The sequence below is a fragment of the Castanea sativa genome, chromosome 6, assembly GCF_040712315.1.
Source record: "Castanea sativa cultivar Marrone di Chiusa Pesio chromosome 6, ASM4071231v1".
In the NCBI taxonomy this organism is placed as follows: domain Eukaryota; kingdom Viridiplantae; phylum Streptophyta; class Magnoliopsida; order Fagales; family Fagaceae; genus Castanea; species Castanea sativa.
In genome coordinates, this window is record NC_134018.1 from 55,942,137 (window position 1) to 55,958,798 (window position 16,662).

Here is a 16,662-nt window from a genome sequence, read left to right on the forward strand (position 1 = left end):
GGCATCAATGGCACACATGTATGTGAAATGGGTAAACTCAGGATAGAGACAGAAAAATGGCAAAGGAGCCACGTGATAGTTGAAGGAAAAATGAGCTTGTCATAGGTCGTCGTATCCTTATAGACATCTATAAGGGAGAGTATAAAGTGAGAAGGGAAATCTATGGTAAGATCCTCAATAAGGGAAAGCAAAAAGTGAGCACGAGGCTCTGTGATAGTGTTATAGTGAGACAAAGGATGGAAAACAAAGGTCATCACCATGTTAAGGAACTGCAGACCTTTAGCAAAGGCCGAGTAATGGGTGTACTGACGGTCACCCCAAGAAGAAGGTGTCTCACAGAATTGAGATGAGGGTTCGTCTTTGGACACTGTCCTCAGATGCTCATAGACAGGGTAGTCAGGATGCGCTACCCTAGGAACGTGTAGTACCTCAGATACAATACCTGGAGTAACCACCATGCGTATACCCCAAACGCGAGTGACAAACTGGGTATAGAATAATCAAATCCATGCATATTGGAGTAGAACTCCTGTATGATCACGGAAGGGCACGTGACCAGGATGCCACATAATGACTCCCAACCCCTACTATGGATGACAGTGGGTAGGTCAGTGTCAGAAAAATCTGATAGAATGACTTGGCGTTCCGAATGAATGCCTCTTCGTGAAAAGTTCTCCAAAAAGTCCTTGCGGGCTTTATCATCACGGAACTGAATATGAGATGGAGTGGGGTCGAAAGGAGATGAAGATGAAGATGCCCTGGAATGAAGAGGGTCCTGAGACAGAGTGGATTTACGTTTAGGTGTCATGATGCAACTAATGTAAGAGAGAGAGAGAGAGAGAGAGAGAGAGAGAGAGAGAGGGGGGAGACAATCAGAAAAGTACCAAGCAACACATATATCAAAATATATAGAATTGAAGGTACGTATGCATGAGAATTTATGAATATGTGACGTGCAAATATAAATTCATTATGGGCTCAACCCAAGCTAAACCTACCAGCACACAAAACAGCAACAAGGTAAACACACATCTAAAATGCATGAAACATTGTTATAATGCACATGTGATGCAATGCATGAAGTTTAAAGATCATTTTAACAAAAACCCATCCCAAAATTTTAACAAAAACTCAAAAGTTTTGAAAAATCTCAAACAATTTCAAAAACCCCAAAAGTTAGGTCAAAGATCATGAAAATGCATGATAAAGATGATGAAGGTATCATACCAAATGAGGAACAAGGATCTTGGGACTAAAACTGAAGTGAGGAAGAAGTTTGGAGTGCTTGAGAAGTGTTTTGGGAGGTGAAGAGGCTGAAGGTATTGAGAGAGATCGAGGGAATGAGATCTAAAATCGCGATGCCTCTTTATATAGAAACTTCATAAAGCTCGATGGATCGAGAGCTATCGAGCTTTAAAGAGGCATTTTTCAGCTGTCGAACCAGTTATCGAGGATCTAACGAGAGGTTTTCTCAACAAAGAAGCTCGATGGATCGAGGTAGCTATCAAGGAGGCAGAAAGTTTCTCGATTGATCGAACTAGCTATCGAGAGCTATCAAGATTGCAATAAAGAGAAGCTGAAGGGTCTCAATAGATAGCCTAGCTGTCGAGACCTATCGAGATTGCTTAAAAACAGTTTTTCATGGAAGAGAAAAACACAAATATGAATGTAATCAAACATGCTACTCAACCAAAGATCCAAACAGCATTTTAAGCTCTCAAAATCATCTCTCAATCAAGATAAATGTCATGCATTTAGATCCAAAACACACACACACACACACACACTAAACAAGTCTAACCAATTTTATATTTCAAAAACAAGTTAAGATAGTTTAGTGAGTATACATTAACACAAGTAAACCTTGTAATGACCAAATCACATTGTACCTGCACATGTATCAAGTGTAGCAAAGAACATTGCGTGTTGTGTGTGAAAACATTGCAAGATTGCATCAGTGTCAACATTGTATGACGACTTGAGATATGAGAAAATCACTTTAACTCACACATAATCAAAACTGTTTCATGGGGACTATCACCTTTGAGGTACATCCTATAACTCCCACATCTCCTAGAATACACACTTGCAATCATATATAAAGCATTTTGATCTTTTTGCTTTTATTTTTCTTTGCATGTTTTTCTTTTATTGAGCATATCATGCATAGGTATATAAGAGAGAGAAAAGAAATGCCCAATTATGTTAAACTTTTTGACATTGCACTTTTGCTATGCCGAAGCATACAGATGTCATTTCATGATTGGTGGGCAATAATGGTGATATGGTTATTTATGCCTTTCTCTTAGGATTTTCTAATCCTTCTCATCAAAAAGAGTGATATGAGTGTTAAGTACAAGAGATCACTTAATCTTACTCATCAAAAACATGAGCCACAAAGCTCACCTGCTTAGTTGTGCATATAGATGCTCATCTAAGCTATAAGAGATACAAAGTTTGCTTCAATGGCCATTCAAGGTACACAAGTACCAATGTACACAAACACACACTGTTTTTGTATTTTTCTGATTTTTCAATTTTTTATTTATTTTATGAATGAAAAACAAAATAAAAACAAAACTGAAAATAACCAAACAAAAACATGTCAAATAAAGCAATGCATAAAAACTAGACTGTCTCAAAATAAGAAAGCAAAACATACAGGTAATGCAAATATAACAAAAAGAGAGAGAGAAAGAGAAAAAGTGACATAATCACTTGGAGCCTTTTTCCTTCCATACTTTGGAGGAACCTTTCCTTTGAGCAAAACCTTGAACCGACGGTGAGGGGGAAGAATTGAAACCGTTTAAGTTTGAAAGGAACATGAGGGCTTTGAGTAGATATCTAAGAGGAGCAAGGGAGGATGGAAGTTGATTCTGGTTTCCCGACGAAATCATCCTGTTGCTCTATTGAATGGCTAACCACTTATAGCAATTAGGTCGAGTATGTCCAACTGCTCCGCAGTATAGACAGTGCTGCTGCTTCTTCTCTTTAGACTTTTGAGCATCACTCTTCTTAGCCCTAGGGTTTTTGGTTTCTTTTTTAACAAGCTTAGGAGGTGCTCTTAAGATAGATTTGCCCTTGTCTATGTTCTCACTAGCTCTTACAGCTTTAGCATCATTATTCTCAGAATCAATATTGTTAGCTGGTGAAACAAAAATAGTAGTACTAGAAGAAGAAATATTAGGAGAAGAAAAATCATACCCTAAACCAGATTGATCGGAGGCATATTTTTGCATGCTGAGCATCTCATCAAGCTTTGTACTTGAGGTCCTCTCCAACTAGGCTCTAACTTGGAACAGTTCCGCCTCAAGCTTCTTGATCTTCTCAGCCAAGAAATTGTTTTCAAACTTCAGTTCTCCAATAGTCTGATTTGCTTCATCAAACTTTGTGGAGAGTTGTTCTTGTTCAAGCTCCACATCACTGAGCTTCTTGGTGGCCAACCTATACAACTTCTCATGTTTTTTCGAGACCTTATATAACTTTGCATAGGCTGTGTGGATGTCATCTTGCTCAACCATCTTCTTAAATTTTGATTCCACCAAGCCTTCTTCTTCATCCACATCTTCCACAATCCCCTCAGTAGGATTGAAATTGGCGGTGAAGGCATGTAGAATTCTGTGATCCTCATTTTCAGAATCACCTTCAGGTTCAGTCTTGCTCAAAGTTGCAACAAGTGCCTTACTTTTCCCAATGGAATTGAGATAGGTAGGGAACTCTTGTTTCATGTGATCGAAACCTTGACACCCGAAACACTTGGGTCCTGAGGGAACAATGTACTAACCGCCATCCCTAGCATCCTTCTTCCCTTTGTCTTGGCTCTTAGACTGAGAAGAACTTGATTGCCTACAGTCCTTGTCGAAGCCCTTTGCATTTGCATTTTTCATGAATTTCTTAAATTCCTTAGTGATATAAAACTTCATTTTAGAATCTTCATCGTCGGAAGACTCGTCCGTATCACTGTTCTTGGCCTTCAATGCCATGCTTTTGCCCTTACTTGACTTGCCAATCCTTGTCAAACCTAACTCATAAGGGTGCAGATTACCAACGAGCTCTGTCAAAGGAATCTTGTCAATATCATTTGATTCCTCAATAGCGGTGAGCTTGGCATGAAATCTCTCGGGCAGAGATCTGAGAACCTTTCTCACAATCTTGGGTTTGGGAATGGTTTTCCCAAGATTGAAAGCTGAGTTCACTATGTTCTTAAGCTTGACATAGAACTCATCAAATGACTCATCCTCCTCCATCTTGATTTCTTCGAAGCTAGTAGTGAACCTCTGAAATTTCGAATCCTTGACAGCCTTGGTTCCTTCATAGGTTTTCTGGAGAATGGTTCATACCTCCTTTGTAGTTTTAGTGAAGGAGATCTTCTTGAAATCCTCATCTGTGACTGCACTGAATAAAGCATTCAATGCCCTACTGCTGAAGTTTGTCACCTTGATCTTTGCATCATTCCAATCGGCCGGCACTTCCTTCGGCTTGGTCCAGCCTATCTCCACAGCTTGCCACACTTTCTTATCTAATGACTGCAAGAAAGCTCTCATGCGTACTTTCCAGTATGCATAGTTAGTTCCATCAAATAAAGGAGATACGATGACAGACTGTCCTCTATCCATGACAAACAGAGGTCAATGGATCACATAGTAAAGATTAAACCCTAATCAGAGTGTGCCTGCTTTGATACCACTTGATAGGCCAAAAACATATTGACCCCTTGTGATAGATTAATTGATTAATTAGCCAAGTTTAATTAATTAATCAAATTAACAAGAAAAATACGCAGCGGCACAAACAAATCACCAAAAAACTAAATATATAGTGGAAATTAAATGACACGGTGATTTTTTTATGAATGTGAAAAACTTCCAAGGCAAAAATCCCACCAGGTGATTTTAAGGTCACCATTCCCGAGAATTCACTATTATCACAATAAGCGGTTACAAGTAAAAGAATCTCAGTACCTCATACCAACCTACAGTTGAACCCTTACCCCAATACCTAATTGAACTTGTTCTGTAGTGACAATCTCTCCTTGTATTGCACGGCTCCCAATACGTGACTAACCAAAAGATGAGCGGATCCCAGTACGCGACTTTATCACCAATTTGAGAAGGACATTGGCTGCAAAGTTCTTCTGTTCATCACACAATAAAGATCATGAAGTTCCTTAGTCACAAAACCCTACGGTGTATAAACACAATAGTTTCTTCAAGATGAACTAGGGCAACTAGGTTTCCAATCACATTTGTGGAATTATGCTCTTGTGCAACTATGCTCTTGACTGTACAACCTGTAACGGCCCTTAAAATAATCCTTATATATGTTTAGGCTTGTGAGAAAAGAAAACCCAAACACATACTCACGGATTGGATGAAAAACAGTTCTGAAAAATTGCGTTTCATAAACCTCAATTGATAGCCATCTATCGAGCCACGAGCTTCAGCAGCTTTTAAACCTCGATAGATACTAGCTGTCGAGATTTAAAATCCAGCACTTCCTTACTTGATTCTTGGACAAATTTGCATGGCTTTAACACTTGAACTTGAAACCTTGTTTCTTGAAGTATTAAACATATCCTAGATCTACCCAATTATAAATAAAGTGTGTTTTGTCAAAGGATTAGCCAATTACATTAAATGTTGACATATATTCCTAACATCAAATCACATATGTCCTAACACTTATCTTTTTAGAATCACAATATCAACGGTTGGCTTGGAGATAGTAGGTGATGAGGACAGATAGTAAGTAGACTGATAGTAAGCGGAAATAGTAGGTGATGAGGACAGATAGTAAGAGCCTAAAAAACCTACTCAAACATATGAGTCAGTAAAAGCATGTGTGGAAACAAACTACTATGGTGCTAAGAGGACAACAGAGGCTCTTATTCCCCTCCTCTAATTATTTGACTTGCCAAGAATTGTTAATGTGTCCTCCACTGCAGTGAAATTTTTGGTGGTATGTTAGCAACACAAGCCTCCATCAAAAATAAATTGTTAGCACCCATTGGTAGATCTAGGATTTGATTTTAGAAGAACAAAATTTTTATAACTCACATACAAATATTTTCATACATTTGCGGACACACAATATATTGTACATGATTACTACACATGACCTTGTCAAGAAACTTTATTGAGTTTGATAATAGTAGATTTCAAGGCTAATCCACTAGTATCAATTTTTACTATATTAATGAATTTGATTGAAATGCTCAATATTTTCATCAGTAATCTCACACAAACCTAGTATATATTTAAGAATTTAATTTTGAATTATATTCATAGAATAGTGGTTGATCTTAATTTTGCTTGTCCTATTAATTCAGGACATACCTAACGAATTGGCGAGAGGAGTATTTACTGATCCAAAGAGCCTTACAAAAGAGAATGTGGAAGAGCTTTTGAGTGAGTTTCTAAAAGACTTCAAGGAGGGTTCCTTGGAAACCAAAGGATGGGGTCATTCATCTTCTTATGTACTCTCCAAAGCAGCTCTGAATGCCGACATTAAAATTCTAGCCAAGAGGTATCCGAGTTTCTGCATTAATTGTGTCTGTCCTGGCTTCATTAAAACTGACATAAACTGGAACACCGTTATGGTACCTGTTGAGGAAGGTGCTGCAGATCCTGAGGTTAGCGCTACTGCCCAAAGGCGGTCCTTCTAGCCCTTTCTTTGTTCAGCAAGAAGTGTCACCTTTCTTATCCGTGATAATCCATTTATGTAGATTAATAAGAAAACACACAAGTTGTGATCTGCGGTTTTCAGTGAACTTTCCGGTAATTTATGTGTAAGATTACGAATTTCTTGTTGAAGCTAAAAGTACCAATTTGAGGGTTTTTCATATTAGAATATGTGATGTAATAAGCTTGCAAATATTTCCGTGGTGTGAAAAATTGTTGTTTGCGTGATACAGTATTAATAATGCTGAAATTTCTTTGTAACACTACTAGTCATGCAAGAATGTTTAGAAGAAAAACTAAGAAATGTTAGTGTTAGTGAGATGAAATTCCGTGAGCATAGAAATTACATGCATAAAGAGCTGCACTTTTTTTGAAAGGTTGTGGCCACATGGGCTGATATGGCCAAAATACAAAGTCTTTAGAAGAGTCATGTATGTAACTCCAAGGAGTTGGCTCATAATTAGTAATACCTCATTATATTCATGAGGTCATGTTTTCAAACTTTCTAGCTAGCATCTAGGAGTTTCTCACAAGGGATTTTTCCCTATAGTAATCTAGTGTATGTGACTATGTGGGACACCTGGACTACACACACTTGAAGGAATACTCAAGTACTCGAATATGTTTAAATACCGTTATCTTGAAGAGAAAAAGAAAGTGTCAAATATGTTCACAAGAGAAACTAAATGCAAGAGAAGTTATTATCATGTCTCTAAAAGAAAATGTAGGGTTTATTTATTTTTTGGAAAAAAATGTGTACGTTAAACGAACAGGATTTGGTACCTCCTTTGAAAAATGTGTGGGGACTAAAAGGACTTAAGCAAGTGTTTGGGCATTGGGCTTTGTTGATGGACGCTAGTTTGTTTAGACTAAAAGCCCCTTAGAACTGTAACTCGGCCCATGAGTCGATCGTCCGAGGACGAATATCACCTCGGACAGACCCGCGATGACCTTGAGATTCGCCTTAAAAGGGGGACTTAGGCGCCCTCCAGACACAACGGTGAGAGGGAAATATCTTATGAAAATGCTGCTACCTCCACATTAAAGACCCTACACCTGCCTCCTTGGCCGCATTAATGGGGAAGTGACCCCTGAATAGTAGAAGTCAACCTTCTTGCTATCATCTGAAGCCTTTCAGAGGGTGGTGGATGGGACAGGTGTCTAATATGGTGATTTGCATTACACGTGGAAAAAGAGGGAGGAAGGAGAAGTATTTAAGGAGGGAAGAGAGTAAAGAAAGGGGTGGCAAAAAAAACAAACCCTAAGAACTGTAACCTTTGAGAGAAAACAAAGAGAAATAATACATAAATCGTCCTCGGCTTACATCCGAGGAGGCTTATTTGCCTTATTCATCCGTTGTTTGCAAATACTGTTACAAGCTAGCATGTTCATCAAGCTTCGAATATCCTTGAACTAGATTGCGAGCCCACACTCTACAAATTTCATTGTTTAAGGCTCATTGGGCCTGAGCCCACGTGTGTTTTTGGGTCCAGGCGCAATTGTGCACTTACAATATGTATGTTGAATGTACAGAAATGTGTATATTCAACGTGCACACTTTTAAAAATTTACATTATTCTATATATTATTTGAAAATTTATGATCATTGAATATACACAATTTGATGGTACATTCTTTGAAAAAACTGTTCGTTGAATGTACTAAAACGTATACATTAAATATGAACCATGTTGTATAATGTATACAATTGTGTACATGCTATTAACATATAATTGGGAACATTTTTGTGAAAAAAATGTGTACACTGAATGTATAGACTTGTGTATATTGTTTGAGAAATGTGTAATTGATTTTACTGGATTTTGTAAATTCATTGAAAAAATATGTATGTTGAATGTACAAAATTGGGTACATTGAAAAATATGTACATTAAATGTATATATTTTATACATTCTTTGAAAAATTATGTACATTAAATGTGCAAAATTGGGTGTATTCTTTGAAAATTTTATATGTTAAATGTATAAAAATATGTATATTCAACATATTCCATTTCGTCTATCTTCACAGTAAAAAAAAAACATATTCCATTTCATAAAATGTAGACAACTCTATATATTCTTGGAAAAATGTGAACATTGTATTTACATAATTAGGAATATTTTTGTGAAAAATTGTATTGGTTGAATGTACAGAATTGTGTACATGGTTTGAAAAATGTATACGTTGAATGTACAGAATTGTATACATCCTTAAAAAAAATGTGTACTTTAAATGTATAGAATTGTGTGCATTGTTTGAAAATGTGTACTTCAATTTACAAAATCATGTACATTTTTTGAGAAATTGTATAAATTGAATATACATAATTGTGACATTGTTTGAAAAATGTGTAAATTGAATTTACAAAATTGTATATATTCTTTTAAAAAATGTTGAATGTACAAAATTGGATGCAATCTTTGAAAAATGTGTACATTGAATACATACAGAATTAATTGTATACATTGTTTGAAAAATGTGTACATTGAATTATAAATTGTGGAGGTTGAATGTACAAACTCGTGACACTGTTTGAAAAATATATACACTGAATGTTCAAAATTTGTTACATTCTTGGAAAATTGTGTGCTTTGAATATAAAGAAATTTGTAAATTCAACATATACAATTTTGAAAAATATATACAATTCTATACATTCTTTAAATAATGTGTATGTGCAATGTACATAATTTGATATATTCTTTGAAAAATTGTGTATGTTAAATGTGCAAAATTATGTACATTTTTTGAAAAATGTATACAATTCTATACATTTAATATACACAATTTTTAAAGAATGTGAACAGTTCTATAAATTCAATATACACATTTTTCAAAAAATACACACAATTTTGTACATTAAACATACATAATTTTTCAAATAATGTACCCAATTTTGTACATTCCACATACACAATTTTTTGAAAAATGTGTACGTAAATTTATAGAACTGTACACATTTTTAAAAAAATTGTGTACGTGGAATGTACAAAATTGGGTACATTATTTGAAAAATTATGTATGTTTAATGTACAAAATTGTGTGTATTTTTTGAAAAATGTACACAGTTCTGTATATTCTTTTAAAATGTGTACGTTGTGTGCATAGAATTGTAAAAATTTTGTGAAAATTTGTGTGTTTAATGTACACATTTCTATACATTTATGCTATGTTTGGATGTTGGGAGAAGGAGGGGGAGTAGAGTAGAGGGAGGGAGAGTAATTAAATTACCTTGTTTGGATGTTTTTTAATGAAGGGATGGGGAGGGATTTGGAGGGCTTTGAAGGGGTTTGAACTAATTCTAACCCCTCATTTTTAATTCCCCCAAAATTGGAGAGATTTGGAGGGAGAATGGAGCATAAAAATGTTTGACCAAATAAATTACCAAATTTACCCTTATTATATTAACAAAATTACAAATGAAAAGACTAATTAATCCCTTCCTCCTTACTTAATTTTAAAAACATCCAAATAAGGTGGAGGATAATCATTCCCCTTTACTCTCTTCTCCACTACTCTCCTCTCTCTCAAAACTTCTAAACATAGCATTAATGTACACAATAATAAAAAATTTAAAGAATTCTACACATTCTTTTAAAAAATTGTGCACATTGAATGTATAAAAATAAAATATACATTGAATGTTGGATATTGCCAATTTATTCCTCCCTTTTGAACTAGCAATCATCAAATAACTTTCATTAAGTTAGAGCATCAAGAGAGACCTCTTGATTTGGCCAGTCTGTACCAATGGCCAATACTCAGTGTGCTGGAGGTACCGAAATCTACAAGAGGACTAGGCAACACTGTGACTCTAGGACGTCAAAAAGATGAACACAATGTGAAAAGGAGTATGGTTCCTGAGAGTCTCAAATGAGGTCTAAGAAATTTTAATTTACAGCGTGTATCTGTGTATGCAAAAATGCCATCCCTACCCGAGTCAACTTTGTGAAGAGAAAGCTGCTAGTTGAACCAAGTTGTGAGAGCTACAAAGATGCTATAAATGGAGGACTCATTGCATGCATTGTGGTAAATGGTGTGAAGAGTACTACTAGAAAATTGAAACCTAGAGTTGTTTGCAACTATAATTTGAGCATTATGGCAAACAAGGAACCAAGCACATTTGCGCCAAATAATGAGTCCATTAGAGCAAGTGGCTCTGATAGCACGAGAGAACCTTCACATAAGTTTCTTTCTCATCGGATGCACCACCCTATTTCGTCTCTCAGTACTATTCATGCTTGTTAGAAACTACCAGATAAGGGGTATTTCAAAATCAATTTTGATAGAGCTCTATTCAAGGAAGAAGGAAGAGTAGGCTTGGGTGTTGTAATAGGAATTGACAAGGGTTTGGTAAATGCTACCATGGCTAAAAAATTACACTCCCACGCATTGGAGAGGAAGTTGAAGCGCTAGTGTGGTTGGACATGAAGGAAAAATTCTGGTTTTGTATCTCATACAAAACACACAGCGGAAGCAACGAACTAGGGTCTATTTCATTCATGATTGATAACGTGCACTACATAAATTTCAGAATTTAAGAACAAGATAGCATACCTTGGTGCGGAGAAATTCAAAACAAAGATTAGAAGCACTTGGAAACACTTTTAATCTTCACTCCAATTCCACTTTACGCCCAAGATGTGTGGTCTCTCAATCAGTTTTTCAAAGGGAGAATGAAAGTGTGTCTCACACTCTCTCATACACCGTTTCTTTTTCTTTTCTAATCTCACCTCATAAAAATTCTGTGTGTATCTCCCTTTATAACTAACTGATTATCTAATTGGGATGGCCTATTGGGCCTTTCCAATTGGGCTTTAGTGTGTGGCTTGGAGTGGGACCAAAAGGGACCAATAAGACACTAGCTCCAATGGGCCTTGGGCTTTTCCGTCAACTCTTGACAAGTCCAAAGTTACCATTAATTATATTTAATACCACTATATAAATATAATTGCACTCTAGGCCTTATTAATAAATTATATCCCAAGACTTTATTATACACGTAACCCCTTCATAAAATATTCGTAGTAACACAAAGTCATAAATGTAGACTGTCACTTTGTAAATTACTACATCTTATCCTTGAGTACCCGGTTTAATTCTTTAAAGTTATTCATTATATATTTATGAAATCCAATTTCATAAATATATACTTTAGCAATTTCTTACTAAAGTGGTTAGGCCTAACTCTCTGAATAACTGAACCATTAAACTTATCTCAAGGGAATATTTTATATCTCCATCAAGAGACTATGAATTCCATCTTGAGAATATATGTTCCATCAACACTGAATGTGGCTGCCCAACATACTGAGGTTTTGACCGTCACTTCAGATCTCACTCCTGATATATCAAAGCAACCTACATTTCATGATCAGGTCCATTATTCTCTTAGGATTAAGAGTTCATGCAAATAGAAGTCGTGAGTTTTATTATTCATTTGACAGTCGTTAGAGGAATAATAAATCTCACAGCGGTCCAGTTCAATATGTTTCAACTCTTAAAACATATCAACATATCAACTAGAAGTCTCCACTTCCATGATCAAGACAAATCATCGTAGTTGACACGTTATAGTCTTCGCAGATGAAATGCCCAATTTCATCACCGACTACGAACTGTAAATTCTGAGTTTACAAAGAACTTGTGATTTACATCTTCTGTGACTTTTCACATAAATCACATACAATGCATCTCATGGACTATATGATAATGTCCCATATTCATGTTACCATTATTTTAGATAATAATAAAATAACTTTATCAAATACAATATTAAGTCATACATCATGTCATACATAATATCATACATAGCATCATACAATAGGATTTAAGGGCACTAATCCTAACAGGACACGCACTTTAATTTGCAATAGAGATTGGTGTGGATAAAGGTTGTGTTGGAAGGAGACTCAGAGTAGATTATCAAGGCTCTTTCGGTGAAGAACAATCAATTTCCTAGTATGGTTTGGTCATATTCTTCAGGATGCAAAGTCTCTTGCATGCTAACTCAAGTGGTTACTAACTTACTATAAGTGCTTCCATCCCATGCTTAATGTTGTAACTCATATCTTTGCAAGACTAGGGAAATTCACTTCTAGTTTAACAATCTAGATGGCAGAATAAATTTCCACAAGACATTGAGAGTGTAATTCATGCTGATTTGGCTGCTTAATCGTTGATAATATTCGAATATTTCTTCTAAATTGAATTCTATAACATATAAGCAATTTTAAGGACTTAAGGAAATTTAATTCTAAAGAAAAAAGGACTTTAGAAAATTTAATTACCAAGTGTTGATGCCCATTTTGGCAAAGGGCCCAATGATAGAAGAAGGCCAACAATATGAAAAAAGAGTGAGGGAAGAAAAAGCAGCAAAGCAAGAAAATCATTAAGCCCGAATGACAGGAATAATGGTCCGCAGGCCTACAAGAGAGTAAAAGGACCCCAAAGAAAGCAAATGGGCCCAAGGGAGCCCCAAAGAATGAAATAGTAAGCCCACAAGAATCATAAGAAGTAGAAAAAAAGCAAAAAGAGGTTAGAGGGGCCCAAAGAAAGAAATTAGTAAATGAGATTGGTTCAAAGACCAATAACCCCAAAAGTAAAGGATATGGCAATTGGGTTGGGAAAACCCAAAGGATTTAGCAAAAACCCATGAGAATGCAAGAAGTATGAAAGAATGAGATGGGCAAAGGATGCCCTAAGGAATGAAACAGGCTGCAGATGCCCAAATGAATAAAATGGGCTGGAGAAGCCCAAAATGCTATAAGAACTGACCCAGCAAGAGTATTGGGCAACGTAAACTAATGGAAGGAATAATACATGAAACTGGTATTGCAGGCCCAGAGGGAGCCCATCAAACACAAGTTAAACAATATCATGGCAGAAACAATGTAGTGGTGTGGCAAGAGTACCAGTTAATTCATAAACTAGAAGTGAAAGGAGACAGGGGCTGAATTAAAGAAGAAAAAAACCCATACCCAAGCAATACCCAGCTCAAAGAAGAAGCGAGATGCAAAGAATGAAGACCCAATGACTCATCCACGTCACAAAGAGTTAAAGAAGTAGCAGAACACATAGCAGGACCAGACAAATTTGCAAGCAATGACAAAACGCGTGAACACCAGACTAGCAATGGACTCATATAGGAGTGGAGCATGCATAAGGCTTAGGCACCACCTACTTGTACCCAACCAATACAGGGGCGGTGGGTCATGCGTTAGAAATAAGAGAGGGTATGGTCTAGCGGTGGGGAAAAGGGGGAAGCCTATTCTGGGGTTCCCGCTCAAGGACTTTTGGGGGAAATGTCTTGCTGGGATGACATACCACCCAAAAGAGGCAAAGATAAGCTGGAAACTAGGTGTATGCTATAAGGGTTAGTAAGAGAGAAACATAGCCCTTATTCGGATGGGAGTGCCAGGGGAAGCAAGAAAACAAAACAAAACAACTTTTTTCTGGGAATGAAGCGTGGTGCGGCCAACGTAGGGTAGTGGTGGTGGCTGGGCAGCTAGCAGACTAGTGGGTAGTCTGGGAATGACACCCACAACAGGCCAAAAGTAGTTGAGGGGTAAAATGATAAATCTTATCATGATAGACAGTATAAAAAGGCCTTAGCCGTGCACGGTAAACAACAACAAGGAGAAATAGGAAAAAAATACAGAAAAACAGAGAAGTAGGAAACAAAGAAAATAAGATAACCGAGAGGAAGCAAATAGGAGTGTGAGGAATGGAAAGCATGCACCAATAGGCTACCCACTTCTCTCCCTCTCAATAGCCTACTCTCTAGCAAGTCAAGAATCTGAGTTTGGGCCACTTAGGTCAATTTTCTAAAGTAGGTAATTTTTATGGCAAGATCCCCCTGTGAGATTACCCACATTGGAGATTGATTCCCTTCTTGGACTTAAATCTTTCAAGGAGCCAACTTTAGCAGACTAACCCCCTTCCTTCTTTTATTATGATTGTTAAAGTGCTAATGTTATTTTTCTTGTTACTAATTCACTCCTGCCATGCTTATATTATCGCATTTGCCTTTTTGCAAAATTGTTTAAGCATTATCTTTGATTAGTGCAAGTATTTTAGTTAAGATATTTTAGCTATCCTGCTATATTGTGTTTCTCCTGCTATATCGTTTTTGTGATAGTATTTCCTGTCGTGGGCATATGACTCTATCAAGATTTCTACCAAGGGTTCTAACTTGCACACAAATTGGCCTAAGGTGAGCTTCAATTAAGCCAATCCTGACTCTCCTACCCAGAATCATTGGGTCGTAGTGCGGCAGGAGCAGCCTAGCCCTGTACATAAAAAGGCCCACCTCACCGAGTAATTGATAAATTTTTTACATGATGCTAATTGATATACTACAATATATAAAAGCTTTAATTTGAATAGAAAAATCTTAAGAATACCTTAAAAATAAATAAATAAATACAATTTCTTTAAGTAAAATAAATAAATTCGTTTTAAGAAGGAAAAAAAAAATAAAGACTTCACCGTAAAATATCATTTTGCATTTGAAAATAATTTTAATAAAAATATTTTAGTTTTTTGGTGTAACATACAATTTTTCCAGAACTAACCACCAAAACTAGTGCCTCTCGAATACCATCAACCACCAAACCATTGGCCCAATCCATAGGACTATAGTGACCTAGCCATCAGATGGAGAAGGAGAGTCATTGTGTGTTTTTGTAAAATATTTTATGAAGTTTTTGTTGGTAAAATGTTTTACAAAGAATTTTATGGTTAACAGAAAACACTTTCAAGTTTGACCAAATTTTATAACGAAACAAACATGGTAAAATACTCCCATAATAATAATTGATCATATCTCATTGCAATAATGCTAGGAATACAAAAAAAAAAAAAAAAATCATAGCATTCCCAAATTAGTCTATTGCTTCATATATGGATCCACTACAATTTGTAATTTAAAATTTTTTGGAGAAACAATTTATAATTTAATTTTTTTAAATGACATAAAATGCTAATTTGGGAATATTTTAAAACTATTGTGAATTTGTGTCATTTGCATGACTCATCCCGTCATACTTCAGTCATGCTCCCAAAATCATGCACTCTTGCAAGAGTGGATGCTTCTAGGCAAACCTCATGGTTGTCTCTCCACCACTATCTCCTTTATCACTTAGCGGTCATTTAGGGATTGGAATTTTAACATTTGTCACATTGCTCAATGCTTTACATTAATACATATGGCCTACTTAAAAAAAAAAAAAAAAACTTATGGTCCAATTATACGGGATATTGTCAAATGAGTGGACGCCATAGGTTAAAACTCTCTTAAAAAAAAATTAATGCACAAAATTTTCTCCAATCTTAATGTCTTTCTCATTGCTAAACGCATAACATTACTTCATATGGCCCAACCATACCGGATACTATCATGCAATGAATGCCCGAAATATTGTCTCCGTCCATTCCATACTAGTGGTGAAGTCAAGATTTCACTTTAGGGGGCAAGATTAAAAGGCAATATTTAAAAATATACTCCCAAAAAACATTAATCATACTAACAAAAAAAATAAATAAACAAATGTAATTGTTATACTAAATCTACCTAGTTTCAATAAAAATTTGATCTAGACTTTTTTATTACACTTAGGATTTTCTGTAGTTTCAATCAGAGACAAATATGTATTTCATATCATTAAAATAAAGAAAAACAAATCAATTCATAGTTTTTAATAATCAAGTAAGAGATTGGTCTAAATATTTTAAGTTTAGACATCTAATTTGATTCTTTAAATAAATTGAGAGAAATAAATCAATTTAAAAGTATTAAGAATATAGCAATATAGGTGCAAAGTTGTATACACATTACAATCAGTGTACATTTGGCTTCAAAGTATTTAAAATTAGAAAAATGCTAAAAGTACCATAAATTTTACTACATAAAACTTACAAAAACTAATGTAGTAATGAATGTAATTAGTTTAAAATTTTAGTTTATAACAAAATTCTA

At 35.7% G+C, this 16,662-nt stretch overlaps 1 pseudogene; it reads left to right on the forward strand.

The window, feature by feature from the left end:
- Positions 1 to 1,196: 1,196 nt before the first annotated feature.
- Positions 1,197 to 6,791, forward strand: LOC142640219 (short-chain dehydrogenase/reductase 1-like; annotated as a pseudogene).
- Positions 6,792 to 16,662: the final 9,871 nt, after the last annotated feature.